Source organism: Eumetopias jubatus, unplaced genomic scaffold (genome assembly GCF_037043125.1).
Source record: "Eumetopias jubatus isolate StellerSeaLion01/CBP00866 unplaced genomic scaffold, mEumJub1_p1.0 scaffold_9, whole genome shotgun sequence".
Classification (NCBI taxonomy): Eukaryota; Metazoa; Chordata; class Mammalia; order Carnivora; family Otariidae; genus Eumetopias; species Eumetopias jubatus.
The window spans coordinates 116,724,259-116,739,376 of NW_028274815.1; the positions used below are offsets into that span (position 1 = coordinate 116,724,259).

A 15,118-nucleotide genomic window follows, 5' to 3' on the forward strand; every position below is an offset into this window, starting at 1 on the left:
AGTCATCTCCACATATACTGAAGAGTTGAACACAATCTTTTTTTTTTTAAAGATTTTATTTAGTTATTTATATGAGAGAGAGAGCACATGAGAGGGGGGAGAGTCAGAGGGAGAAGCAGACTCCCCGCTGAGCAGGGAGCCCGATGCGGGACTTGATCCTGGGACTCCAGGATCATGACCTGAGCTGAAGGCAGTCGCTTAACCAACTGAGCCACCCAGGCGCCCGAGTTGAAAACAATCTAAAAGAACTCAACTGAAGGCTCATTCTTTTTAGGAAGCATTCCTAGATTCAGACTTATACCAGTTTTATCAATATATTTCACACTGATATGTGCATACATGTATATGCACACACTGCTGTTAATACCCACAATGGGAAAGAATATTTAACAAATCCATTATTTGGATTTGGTCTATTGATCGGTCTCTTATTAAGTCTAGTCAGATGCTGGTTTACCTAAACTCTTCTCACCTATACTAGCATTTGGTGGTTAACCACAATGTCTTTGATTTTTCCAAGTGTTTGAACTTTTTAAGTCTGTATTTTATAGAAGGGACACAGTCTTAACTTTCATCTAATATTTAAAATTACAAGGGACTTAACCTAATGAACAATTTCCCTCTGTAAAATCCAAAACAGGAATCTGATTCACAAATTTTTAACTATTTCTTCTTGTGAGAAACTGTTGTTGTCTGGTCTTTAGATAATATACATAATGGTACTATAGAACTAATATCCAATAGGTTCAATATTGGTAAAGGTGCCAGTTAATGGGAGCTTTTGTTGCCTCTCTGTGTGCATTGGGTTGGGAGGGGGCAGGGGTGGTGGTCGTAGCTGGTTAATGTTAAATACAAACCTAAATATCTACTTAAAGTATGAATGTCCTCTGAATTTAGTGATCATTAATATTAACAAAGATTTTTTCCCTGGCTTTACTGAGATATAATCGACATACAGCATTGTATTAAAGTGTATAATGAGATGGAAACACATATATACCGTAAAATTACAATAAATTTAGTTAACACATTTACCACCGCACACAATTACTTTTTTTTTTTTTTTTTTTTTTTGGTGTGTGGTAAGAACATTTAAGATCTAATCTACTCTTTCGGCAATTTCAAGTATATAATACATTATTGTTAACTACTGTCACCATGCTGTACTCTAGATCCCCAGAACTTATTCATCTTACAACTGGAAGTTTATATGCTTTGACCAACATATCTTCATTTCCCCTACCCAGAGGCCCTGGCAACCACCATTTTCTGTTTCTGAGTTTAGCTTTTTAACTGATATAGTTAATTAATATTCTATCTGACCCAATACAATTCTTCACAAGTTTAAGAAGATGTGGTTCCAGGCTTTTGCTTTATAGGGTTTATACATAAGATAGGGCTTATCACCAAATTCTAGGGCTACCTTACTCCCTCCAACAAAGCCATAGTACTCCCTTTATGTACACATTCTACCTATACCTCTAGGCGTTTATTAATTAACTCAGCAAATGATTACTGAGCTCCTAGGCAGCCACTTCAAGCCCTTTTTAGAATAAAGTGACATAGAAAAAGATTACATTTTTAAAAAATAAATGTGCCAGACAACACAATAGACAGTGGAGCTGAAGGACAGGAGGGACAAACAGACACAGGGTCAGCTCTGAAGGAGCACTGAATATAGTGAGGAGGAAAAGAGTAAACTAGCTCCATATTTCTCCTTTCTCCTCATACTGTTCCTACATTCACTAGCAGGCTTACCTTCCTAAGGTACAGATTTCATTATGTCACCACATGGCTAAAAACTGTTGAGGCCTCCCCATTAGTCAATCAAGTCCAAATTTCCCAGCCTGGAACTGAAAAGGATTCAAAGCCTTCCCTGATTCACTTGTATAGTATACAGAGACTAACACAGGCCTTGGAATTAGACTGCCTGGACTCAAATTCTTTCCCCAACAACTGTTAGCTCTTTTCTTCAGTTTATCTGTAAAAAGGTATAAAAATTAGTGCCCTATCTCACAAGGTTGTTGTGAGGATTAAAAGAAATACTACTTATTAAATGCTTGGCAAGTTATCTGGCAAACAGTACACATGCAAAAAATGTGAGCTACTACTATTATTATTGTTATTGTTCAATCTCTATTTCCAGCCTGACCTCCAACCACGGCCCTATAACAATCCTGTTCTCCAGCCAAACTGGACTCTTTACTATCTCCTAAATACACATCTCTACAGCATTCTTGACAGCTCCATAACACATTACCTATACCCCTCCTGACACTTAAAACTCTGACTAGAATCATCTTTGTATCCTGCAGAGTTCTAGCCTAATACACATGGTAGGGCTCAATAAATGTTTGGCAAATGAATTAATTCCTGTTTTTCCTTTCTCTCATCCAACCACTCTCCTGGAAAACAGCTCCACATCACAATTAAAAAGATCTCTTCTGTAATGTTTCATAAAGCTGGCCAGCTAGTTTTCTTTTCTACCACCAATGTGGTAATTTCTAATGTACCCAGCACATACTAGATGCCTAAATATTCAGTGATTTGAGATGAATTTCATCTCATCTTTTAATTTCAATTATCATTTTATTCATTATGCTCAAGAATGATGCATCCTTAGAAACAGACTTTGGTTTTTACCTGCCCACAAACTCATCTGTCAATTTCTGACCATCCTGACCCTTATCCCAACATATCATTTATTGGTTTAGAAGAGATATTTAAAACCTCAGTGAAGTAAGAACCAGAAAATCAAATGCCTATAGAGTAATAAAAGTAAATGAGCAAAACAAGAGAGTAATGAGGACCGCAGAGCATTAGGAAACAAACACCCATCATACCTAAAAGCTTTAGCTTTTACTCTGTTGCTATGAGAGAATATGAGTTTGGTGTTGATAGATCTTCCAAATTTTTCAAGGTAAGTAAAAAATCTGTGTATATTTGAGCCAAACAAAACATGTCTGCAAGTCAAATCCAACCACAGACTGCTGGTTTGCATCCTCTGTTACAAAAGTTCTCTGCAAAAGAAGTGATGGGGTGAGAGGAGTTCCATCCCAGTGGAAAGTCTGAAGCAGCAGCTAAAACTGTAGCAAATGGAAGCATCTCCTGTAACACTCAGCCTACCTCTCACCCATTCTGTTTTGACCTGAAATCCAAATTAAACAATTGTATTGAGTACATTGAGCTCCTACTCTGTGCCAGGTGCTGGAAATCAGAAATGAACAACAGTGCTAAATATAAGCTAACATTATTGAGCATTTCCTAGGTGCCACACTGTTCCACACGTTACATGAATTAAATCACTTAATCCTCACAACCCTCCGAGATAAAATACTATTATCCCCATTTTATTTTTTTTTTCCAAGGATTTTATTTATTTATTTGACAGAGAGAGACACAGCAAGAGAGGGAACACAAGCAGGGAGAGTGGGGAAGGGAAAAGAAGGCTTCCCGCAGAGCAGGGAGCCCGATGCGGGCTCCATCCCAGGACCCTGGGATCATGACCTGAGCCTAAGGCAGACGCTTAACGACTGAGCCACCCAGGCGCTCCTATCCTTATTTTAAAAAACTAAGGAAACTTGGGACATCTGGCTGGCTCAGTAGGTAGAGCATACAACTCTTGATCTTGCAGTGGTGAGTTCAAGTCCCACGCTGGGCTGGCTGGCTATCTAGCTACATACATACATACTAATACATATATTCATTCATACATATACAAAATAAAAGCTAAGGAAATTGAGGCACAAAGAGGTTACACAACTTGTCCAAGGTCACACAATTAGCAAGCAGTAGAGCTAGAATTAGGACCTTAGTCAGACTCCACCAAAAGAGCACACAATTTGAAAACAAAGTGCCATTCAATAAGTGGTGCTGGGATAATTGGTTTTACATACGAAAAAAATGAAACTGGACCCTATCTCACATCACACATTAAGAGTCAACTCCAGATAGATTAGAGATCTAAACATCAAAGGCAAAACAGTAGAGATTCAAGAAGATAATATAAAGAATAACTGCAAAATCTTGGGGGAGGAAAAGATTGATAGATTTGACTTTGTTAAAATTCCCAAGTTCTTTTAACAAGAGAAAAAAAGATTTAAAAGATTAACAAACAACCTGGGAAATTATAATACACATAACCAACAAAGGATTACTAATCAGAAAATATAAGGAAATCTTTTGAAAAAGACAACCCAGTAGGAAAAATGGCAAAATAAGCCCCAGCATGGTCTAAACTGTGAAAACCTGTCACTACCATAATTGCCACACAGCAGATCCCAGAACAGACCTAGGCATTGCAGACCAATATAAATATTCAGGGCTCTATGTCATACTGCAGATACACAGAGCATGGAGGACCCAGCCAGGAGGACAAATCCAAGTTGGTTATTCTCTTTTATAGGAACTAGATGGCAAACCAGAAGTTGAACATCCAATCCTCAGACACTGATCAGATTGGCAAGCATCTTTAGTAAAGGGCCAAACAGTAAATATATAGTGAACTATGTATCTTCTCTGTAAAACTACTCAACTCTGCCATTGGTAGTGTGAAATCAGCTAAAGACAATACGTAAATGAGTAACTGTGCCTGTGTTGCAATAAAACTTTACCTGAATAGGTGGTGGGCCAAATGTGACATGGCCCATAGTTTGCTGACCTCTGACATAGAAGCTGTGATTTTCCTACATTCCCTGCTTTTCATTTTTTTATTTTTTTTTAATTGGAAATTTTTTTTTAAGAATTTATTTATTTGAGAGAGAGTGAGCGAGCGAGCGAGAGAGAGAGTACAAGCAGGGGGAGAGGGAGAAGCATACTCCTCGCTGAGCAGGGAGCCCAACATGGGGTATGATCCCAGGACCCTGTGATCATGACCTGAGCCGAAGTCAGATGCTTAATCAACTGAGCCAACTAGGCACCCCTTTCCCTGCTTTTATGTCTGCTGACACTGACCACTGATTTCCTTAAGTGAAAAATACACCACACTTGACAGCTTTGCAATGGTTTCCAAGTCTATTACTCTACCCCAAACAACTTCTTCCTAATTTGTGACAATTACTGCTTCATTTTCCTTTCACCCTTTTTATAACCTCTTTGACAGCCACCATCCCAAACCAAAAATCTAAAATATTCCTTTTCTCTTACCACGTGCAATGTCAATTATCAATACCTGAAAATTCTAACTTTGTTCAAAGCTCACAGCCTCTGTCATGATTAGGCTCTGCTCTCTAGTCCACCCCCATTCAAAGAACATCCATTTATTTCCTAAAAATTAAACCAAATCATACACACTTCCTCCTTGGAAACCATGAATGCCTCCCTATTAGCTAAAGATTCAGTCCAAACTCCTTAGCAAAGTCCTCTACAGCCAGGTTCCAAACAACAGTTCCATCTCATCTCTGACCACTTTTTCTACACACATATTATGCTCCCACCACATTCAACTGTATTTCCTGAAAGTGCATGCCTTTACCTGGAAAGCTTTTTCTCCAACTCTCCATCTGGCAAACTCCTCCACCTTTCAGGACACATCTCAAGTCATCACCCCTTCACAAAACCTTCCCTGACTCCTAGAGCTGAGTCGTGCCCACCTCTGTTGTTTTTACAACCTTTGATACCGCTTTGGTATTCATTCTGAACTATCATTGTTTTTATGTTCATTTCTCTCATGAGATTGAGTATCTAAAAAGACATACCTTAGTGCATCGTAAATGTCTGTTGAATGCAAGACATGCTTGGTGGTAGGAGCAGGGTTTTTTAACCTGGGGTTCATAGACAGGAATCCACAGACAGAATTCAGAGGGGTCTGTGAACTTGGATAAGAAAAAAACCAAAACTACTACTTTATTTTCACTAACCTCTAACTTAAAGTTACCATTTTCTTCAAATATGAAATATAGGCAACAAACCACTCTAGTATCAGAGGTATCTGTGACTGTCACAGTTATCACAGATATCTGTACGTCATATTACAGGTATTGCTGATATCTTAAAGTATTATGTTTATTACAGTTTTTGCTAATATCTTAAAGTATTATTTATGTTCATCATGTGTTTAAAATTGTAATTATCAGACCCATCACTAGATCTGATTTCTTAATGTACTGATAAATTATATCCATATTACTATTTTATAATTTGTGTATTTTGGTATTTTAATATAATGCTTTTCTCTATAATAAAGTATTTTTTTTTAGTCAATTAAAAATATTATTCTGAGAGGGGTTACTATTATTCTGAGCAGCTTCACTAGATGCCAGAGGGTCCCAATGCACAAAGTCAGGCCTTCTTGCATTAGAAAGACCCAGAACAAATGAATCTTGATGCTGTATATACGTATGGTATATACACATTGAATATATATTGAAAATCTTACTTGCTATGGACATCTTCATAACCTTTTTGTTGAAAGTCCTTGTTGATTTTATGGGAGTCCTAGAACTACTATTTCATGACTAATTTGCATAGTTTCCCTCAGAATTCTTCCATACCCGTATGAACTTTGAACTTTTCTCTATCTTGATCAAGCTTTAATTGAAGTTTGATCATGACAGAGATCCTGGGTGTGTGCCATTGTTCATTGTTATCTTTTTCGGCTTTCTGTGTCCCTCTGCTGTACAGTAAACACCTAGAACAGAAGGAGCATCTCTTAAAACTCTAGAAAGTTAGAAGTCAAAGGGTCCTGAAGATAACTTCTTTGCACAAATGGATGTGGGCTGGAAATTATCAAATAGCTGATCACCTGTACTTTTTTTGTATCCCTTCAGTTTTTCTACTGACAAACTAATTACCAAAACAAAACAGATTAACAGTTCTTTGATATATGCTGCCGAGCTCATCTTAACACTTTTCCCATAGCGAACAAATTCCTCTAAGACAGCGTGTTGAATGAGGAGGCAGAGGACCTCCTCGGCCAGGAACTTGTAAGATCTTGAGGAGTCATCTTTACCTTTCTATATCTCAGCTAAAATCACTATATGATCTGAAATTGTTACATGATCTCTAAGAAAATCCTTGTAGTTTTTACAATTCATTCCTCTTCACCATTCTTACTGGCTTCAAAAACGCCTTTCTGATGACCTCCCCAGGTGACCCTGCTCTTAAAACAGTGGGCTGTCCCCTTCCTGGGAAGACACCTTGGGTCACCGCCCACAAACAGCCCGGTCCCTCCTTTTAAAGACACACACAAACTCCCTAAGTTGATGGAGGCTCTTTCTTCTTGCCAACCAGTTCCACTCCATGCACCCCATTTGCTGGCCAGCTGCTGCACCCAAACCTCAGTCCCCTTTTTCCCTCTTTCTCATCAAAGTCTTCCTATTTTCTGTTGCTCTTCCCAATAGGGAGTAGAATATGCTAGGAGAACGTATGTCCTCAGTCTCTCGGGAGTTATAAGGCTTTGCAATTCGCGACTCCGAGAACTGCCCCAATCTGATACTGGCGCCTGCATCCAAAGGGCCCCCATTTCTAATATTTCTAATCAACAGCCTCCCCCCACCCCCCGCCCTCCACAAAGAACTGTCCCGGCTCTGACAGCCTGAGCTCGGACCCCACGCCCTCTGGGTCCTGAACACGAATAGCCTAACCAAACTCCAGTCCCGGCCTCCAGTCTCACGGACCCTGACCCCAGTTCCGTTCGGACTCAGTGTCCCTTCTCGACCCCCGGCCAAGACCCCACGGTCGGCTCCCGCCAGTTCCTCGGGCCTGGAGCGCCACCCTGTGCAGACCCCGGCCGGCCCTGCACTCCCTCAGCGCCCCAGACCCCGCGTCTCGCACCCTCCCCAACCCCGGCCAGCCCCCGCTCCCTCCAGCACCCCCGCCCGCAGGCCCGGGGCCCGCTCCCCAACATGGCGACGGGGACACGAGCGCGGCGGGCGGGGCGGCTCCGGGCCGGGCCCGCACAGGAGCCGTGTTCCACAGCCAGCCGGCGCCATTTTCCCGCGCCGGGCCCGGGCGGCGCCTCCTTCCCTCGGAGCCAGCAGGGCCGGGACCCCAGACGACCGGCGGGCCCACCCCTTACGGGCCCGCGTCGCCGTCACCTCACCTGAGCGCGGCCCCAGCCCTCCCGGGCGGGCCTCGGAGCAGCGGCCCGGGCCGTGCGTACCCGTCGCCCTCCGTGTGTCCGTCAGTCCGCCCTCGCGTGCGTCCGTCAGTCCGGCCGTCGGCGCCCGGCCGCCCGCAGCCCGACCCGGCAGGGCCTCTGGGAGCCGGCGGGGAGGGGGGATGGGCCGGACCGGGCCGGGGAGGGAGGGGGAGGGAGGGAGAGAGGGTGGGAGCGCGGGAGGGGGCGGGGCCGGCGGGGGCGGGCCCGGATCACGTGGCCAAACGTCCCCGATAGCGCGAGGCGGAGCGCGCGCCCGCTCTTTTGGGTGCAGAGCTTAGGGACGGGTTTGGGAGACTGTCTGTCTCCTGGAGCTGTGATATCATTAGAAACCCTCTGACCGGGTGTTCTTGGGCAAGTCAGCTCTCCAAGCCTCAGTGTACATATCTGAAATATGGGGATAATGGTGCTTGCAGAGAGGAAATGAGGGAAGACATGGAAAGCACTTGGCACAGTGCCTAACACATAGTGTCTAATAACGTTAATGGTGATAAAGATAACCTGTAGCCTTTATTATTATTTGCCTATAAGTCCCTCTCCACTTTCTCCCGTCACCATCATCCTAGCAAGCTCCGTAGGTGCAAGGGAATGTGGCTCCTCCCCTCTCCCCAAATGTAGAGACGCCTCCCCAGCACTGGAATTAATGTCTGTCATACAGGCCCGGATTCAGAACTGGCTTTCACTCTTGATAGTTGTGTGACTTTCTTTGCCTCTGAACCTCAGCTTCCTCATCTGTAAAATGGGAGTTAAAGAGTTTGTCATGAGCATTACAGAAGATAGAAGATGAGCCGGTGTATTGTAAACCGATTGCATACTGGTCAGGCATACTAGTCTCATCTAAGAAAAGGAGTCTGGAGTCCTTTCATTCCATTGAGCATACATGGTGTACTTGGACTAGTGCAATAGTGATCCAAGGCCTTTTCACATCCTCTCTGGCTCCCCTCAATCTTTTCTCCACCCTGCTGTCAGAATAATGTTTCTAAGTCAGAAATTTTATCAGGTCTCTCCCCTATTTAAAAGTGTTTGATGGTCCATATTGCTCTTAAGATAAGGCTCAAATAGATGTCTTACTGTTGCCCTTGCTACCTCTCCAGACTTAACTTAGGGCCCTCTTCTTCTCTTTCTGGGCTGTAATGACAGTGATCTTCTTCACACTTTGTACTTCCTCCCTTCTCAGCACCCTTGAACATGCTGATCCTGCTGCCTGAAATACTCTCCCTACTTAGATAACTCATCAGCCTTCAGATCCCAGCTCAGACATCACTACCTCAAGGATTCCTTCCCTGACCATTCCCCAGACAGGTTCTCTTACTTGTCCTCAATAGGACATAGCAGGTTGTTTATTCCTTGTCTTCACCACTAGACTGTGGACTCCAAAAGGAGGGAGACATTATCCATCTTGTTTACCACGGGTTCCTCAGCATATAGCACAGTGCCTGACACAGAGGAGGTGCTCAATAAATATTTGTTGTGTTTGTGAATCCTGGGCACTGTGCTAGGTGATGGGCCCAAGAGGGCAAAGAAAAATAAAGAGGGCCACAAGGAGGCATCTCAGGTCCTTGAGCCTATGAAATTAACACCAAAAGGACTTACAAGGTCCTAGGGGGAAAATTTTTTTAAGCTTTTTCTTTTAATTTTTAAAAAGTGAGGTATAATTTGCATACAGCAAAATGCAAACATCTTAAGTATATGCATAATAAGTTTTTACCTGTGTTCTTGTGTTGCCACCACCCTGATCAAGTTATAGAACTATTAACCCAGAAAGTTCCCTTTTATCTCCTCCTATATGTCCCCTCCCAGTCAATACTTGCTCTCCCAGAGGCACCACTATTTTGACTTCTAGCACCTTAGATCAAGTTTGACAATTCTTGAATTTCATATAAACATATACACATATATTCTTTTATGTTAGCCTAGAAATCTGACATAGCCACAGAATGACTCTTTAGATAATGATAAAATCAGTTACTTGATTAATGAATTAATCCAAAAGACTGAATGAGAAACTAGTTAGACAAAGTTCATTCCAGAAGCCAGTGCAGAGACTGAGATGACATCATCCACAAACCTCCAAGTCTCACAACAATTTCTAGGGGTAAGAAAGTTCTGAAAGATTCTAGAAACTCAACAACATCAACAAAAATCCTATTTAAAAATGGGCCAAGGACTTGAATAGACATTTCTCCAAAGAAGACATACAAATGGCCCATAAGCACGTGAAAAGACGTTCCATATCACTAGTCATTAGGGTAAGGCAAATCAAAACCACAAGGAGACCATTTTACACCCATTAGGATAGCCATTATAAAAGAAAACACATGCAAACACACACACACCAGAAAATTCCAAGTGTTGGTGAGGATATGGAGAAATTGGAACACTTATGCTTTGCTGGTGTGAATGTAAATGATGCAGCAGCTGTGGAAAACAATTTGGAGGTTCCTCAAAAGTTAAACATAGAATTACCATTGATTCAGCAATTCCATTTCTGGATTTTTACCCCCCAAAAAGTAGAAGCAGGGACGACCTGAGCAGTTGTACACTCATGTTCATAGCAGCATTATTCACCAGAACCAAAAGGTAGAAGCAACACAAATGTCTATCAGATGAGTGATAAACAAAATGTGGTATTTACAACATACAATGGAATATCATTCAGCCTTAAAAAGGAAGGAAATTTTGACACATGCTACAACATGAATGAACCTTGAAGACTTTTGCTAGGTGAAATAAACCAGTCACAAAAGGAAAAATATACGATTCCTCTTATAGGAGGTTTCTAGATAGTCAAATTCATAGAGTCAGAAAGTAGAATACTGTGGAATTGAAAGAATAGAATAGAAAGTAGAAATGCCATGGGCTAGCAGGAAGGAGAAATTGAGAGTTACTGTTTAATGGGTACAGAGTTTCAGTTGGGAAAGATGAAAGAGTTCTGGAGATGGATGGTGGTGATGGTTGCACCACAATGAATGTACCTAATGCCACAGGGCTGTACACTTAAAAATAGTTAAAATGGTGAAATTGATTATATATTTTACCACAATTAAAAAAAAAACTTGGGGCGCCTGGGTGGCTCAGTTGTTAAGCATCTGCCTTCAGCTCAGGTAATGATGCCAGAGTCCTGGGATCAAGCCCCATGTCAGGCTCCCTGCTTGGTGGGAGGCCTGCTTCTCCCTCTCCCACTCCCCCTGCTTGTGTTCTCTCTCTCTCTCTCTGTCAAATAAGTAAATAAAAATCTTAAAAAAAAAAACTTGCCAGAATGTGAGCCACTATCCTCACTTTTACCTTGTTATCCATGTCCTTAAATTGAGGGTCATAAGTTTTCCTGGGATTAGCAAGGATGCTGGGAGGTAGGACCCAGAGACCCACTTGGGCACCTACATATTCTGTAGGTGAAAATAGCAGAAGCATAGGCAACATAAATATTTGTTGTCTACAGGAAGTCCGCAAAGGGACAGAAACAGGCCATGAACTGGTACTGAATATAGCATAGTGATCACAGGTGTGGGCTCTGAAACCAAAATACCCAAATTCAGATTCTAGCTCTGCCATTTATTAGCTATGTGACCTTGGGATAATTCAACCCTCTTGCTATACAGATGAGGAAACTGGGACCAAAAGGAGAAAAATGACTTTTCCAACAGGGTCTAAAATATTCCCCCCCTTTTTTTTTTAAGATTTTATTTATTTATTTGTCAGAAAGAGAGAGAGAGAATGGGGGAGAGGGAGGGGAAGTGGCAGGCAGATGGAGGAAACAGGCTCCCTGCTGAGCAAGGAGCCTGATGCGGGGCTTGATCCCGGGACTCTGGGATCATGACCTGAGCCAAAGGCAGACACTTAACCAACTGAGCCACCCAGGTGTCCCCCTTTGTTTCTTAAACCTTACATGGTTTTTATTTTGTTTTGTGTCCCTAATAGACTGTAAGCTCCCCAAAGAAGGTATTTTTGTAATATCATCACTTGTAATAATAAATGAACTTTTTTGTGCTTCAGTTGCCTCATCTGTAAGATGGACATAATAGGGTATCTTACAGATAAGGAGTAGAGGATTAAGTGAATTAGTAGATATAAAATGTTTAGAAGAGTACCTAGCGCTTATGATAGCTTCAGCAATGTCAGATTCACAGAGGCATCCTAAGAGAGTATAAGGCTATTTCACAAAATGTTTTGAGCAAAAAAAGCAGTCCTAAGATATCCAGATTGTTCTGGATTCAGACTTGGGTAAAGAAAAAGCAAATCAGGGGCACCTGAGTGGCTCAGTCGGTTAAGCGTCTGCCTTCGGCTCAGGTCATGATCCTAGGGTCCTGGGATCAAGCCCTGCATCGGGCTCCCTGCTTGGCGAGAAACCTGCTTCTCCCTCTCCCACACCCCTGCTTGTGTTCCCTCTCTCGCTTTGTCTCTCTCTCGCTTTGTCAAATAAATATATTTATTATTTATTTGACAGAGAGAGAGAGGGAGAGAGAGAACACAAGCAGGGGGAGCAGCAGGCAGAGGGAGAAGAATGCTCCCCGCCAAGCAAGGAGCCCTATGCGGGACTTGATCCCAGGACCCTGGGATCATGACCTGAGCTGAACACTGATGCTTAACCGACTGAGCCACCCAGGCATCCCAATAAAAATAAAATCTTAAAAAAAAAAAAGCAAATCAATTGTTCTTTGATATAAACAAATTGATTAGCATTTATTGAACTTTTGCTTTCACATGTTAGTCCAAATGAGCTTAAGCTTTTGCAGTGAATACTTCAACCATGTCTTTAAGAACAATATCAAAGAGGAATAAAAAGAAAGAACAAAACAAATCTAGAGAGGGCGCCTGGGTGGCTCAGTTGGTTAAGCGACTGCCTTCGGCTCAGGTCATGATCCTGGAGCCCCAGGATCGAGTCCCACATCGGGCTCCCTGCTCAGCAGGGAGTCTGCTTCTCCGTCTGACCCTCTTCCCTCTCGTGCTCTCTATCTCTCATTCTCTCTCTCTCAAATAAATAAATAAAGTCTTAAAAAAAAATCTAGAGAGTGTCAACGTTCTACTGTCTATGGGGTTCATCACAAACGTGAAACAACAAGTATACCACATTTAGTTGGGCAAGATGTGTCTTGCAAGAGGACATCACATCTAAGTGGGTATTAGTAGCTGGTAAATACTGTAATTTATAACTATTGTGAGGGATGCCTGGGTGGCTCAGTTGGTTAAGCGACTGCCTTCAGCTCAGGTCATGATCCTGGAGTTCCAGGATTGAGTCCCACATCGAGCTCCTTGCTCAGCAGGGAGTCTGCTACTCCCTCTGACCCTCCCCTCTCTCAGGTGCGCTCTCTCTCACTCATTCTCTCTCAAATAAATAAAATCTTAAAAAAAAAATAGTAATAACTTTATTGTGACAATTTACCAGTAGATGGCAGTAAAGTACCTTGTAATTACAAAATCAGATCCATTTCGCACAACAGAAAATAAAGGTGACTTGAAAAGGAGTCAGTAACTTCTGCTTTGCATAAAGTTTTGGTGTGGGCAAGCAATGGCTCGCTATTAAGGAAAAAAAAAGATTGAAAAATAGAAATAGAGTGATAACTACAGAATTGAAAAGAAATGACCAAAAAAAAAAAAAAAGGAGAAATATTTTTAGGACTTAAAAACCTGTTTTCGGGCACCTGGGTGGCTCAGTCGTTTAAGCGGCTGCCTTTGGTTCAGGTCATGATCCCAGGGTCCTGGGATTGAGCCCTGCATCGGGCTCCTTGCTAAGCAGGAGCCTGCTTCTCCCTCTCCCTCTACCCCTCCTCCCAGCTCATGCTCTCTCTCTGTCAAATAAATAAATAAAATCTTAAAAAAAAACCCGAAAACCTGTTTTCAAAAATACTCTGAAATTTTAAAACTTTTTATCAGAGTATAATATAAAGACATAAAGATACACAAGTCCTAAGTATAATTCCTGATGAATTTTCAGAAAGTGTACAACACTTATTTACACAACACCTAAATTGAGAAATAGAACATTGCTAGCTTCACAAATGCCCCTTAGTGCTCCCTTTCCAGTTGTTACTCATGCCCCTGAGGGTAAACAGTATCCTGACTTCTAACTCCATAGATTAGGCATGCCAGATATTAAGCTTTATATAAATGTAACCATAGAGAGTGTACTCTTTTGAGTCTGGGTTCTTTTGCTTAATTTTATGTTTTTGAGATTTATCTATATTGTTAATATATAGTTGTAGTTTGTCCTTTTCATTGCTGCATAACATTTTATTAATTGAATATATCACAATTTATCCATTCTACTGATGGTGAATTTCCACTTCTATTTTCTATTTATTTTTTTATTTTTTAAAGATTTTATTTATTTGACAGAGAGCGATCACAAGTAGGCAGACAGGCAGGCAGAGGGAGAGGGAGAAGCAGGCTCCCTGCGGAGCACGGAGCCTGATGCGGGGCTTGATCCCAGGACGCTGGGATCATGACCTGAGCTGAAGGCAAACGCTTAACTGACTGAGCCACCCAGGTGCCCCCCAGGTCAATTTTTTAAAGTGCTACAATGAATATTCTTGCACATCTTTGGATGAACATCTGTACAATTTTCTGCTGGATATATATATATTTCTGCTGGATCTATCTATATCTATCTATCTATAGATTAGATAGATTAGATAGATAGATAGATAGATAGATAGATAGATAGATATAGATATATCTAGGACCAGGATTGCTGGGTCATAGAATTTGCATGTGTTCAGCTCTAGTGGATATTCCAAATCCTATCTTTTAAAAACTGCTTTATTGGGTGGGGGGATGGGTTAGCCTGGTGATGGGTATTAAAGAGGGCACGTTCTGCGTGGAACACTGGGTGTTATGCACAAACAATGAATCATGGAACACTACATCAGAAACTAATGATGTAATGTATGGTGATTAACATAACAATAAAAAATTTAAAGAAAAAAATAAAAATAAAAACTGCTTTATTGAGAGAGAATGCACATACCATACAATTTACTCATTTAAGGCACACAATTCAATGCTTTTTATTAAAATCACAGG

General features: G+C 41.7%; 1 protein-coding gene across 10 annotated transcripts in view; it reads right to left on the reverse strand.

Moving 5' to 3' along the window:
• The window catches only part of NCOA6 (nuclear receptor coactivator 6), a 104,141-nt gene extending 95,920 nt beyond the window's left edge, over positions 1-8,221 (reverse strand). For 9 of the 10 annotated variants that reach the window (XM_028118602.1, XM_028118601.1, XM_028118600.1 and 6 more), the window contains exon 1: positions 8,042-8,221. The gene's annotated coding sequence lies outside the window, so the exon portion shown is untranslated. The remainder of the gene's footprint in view (positions 1-8,041) is intronic. The other variant, XM_028118605.1, reaches the window with a different exon arrangement.
• Between the last annotated feature and the right edge of the window lie 6,897 nt (positions 8,222-15,118).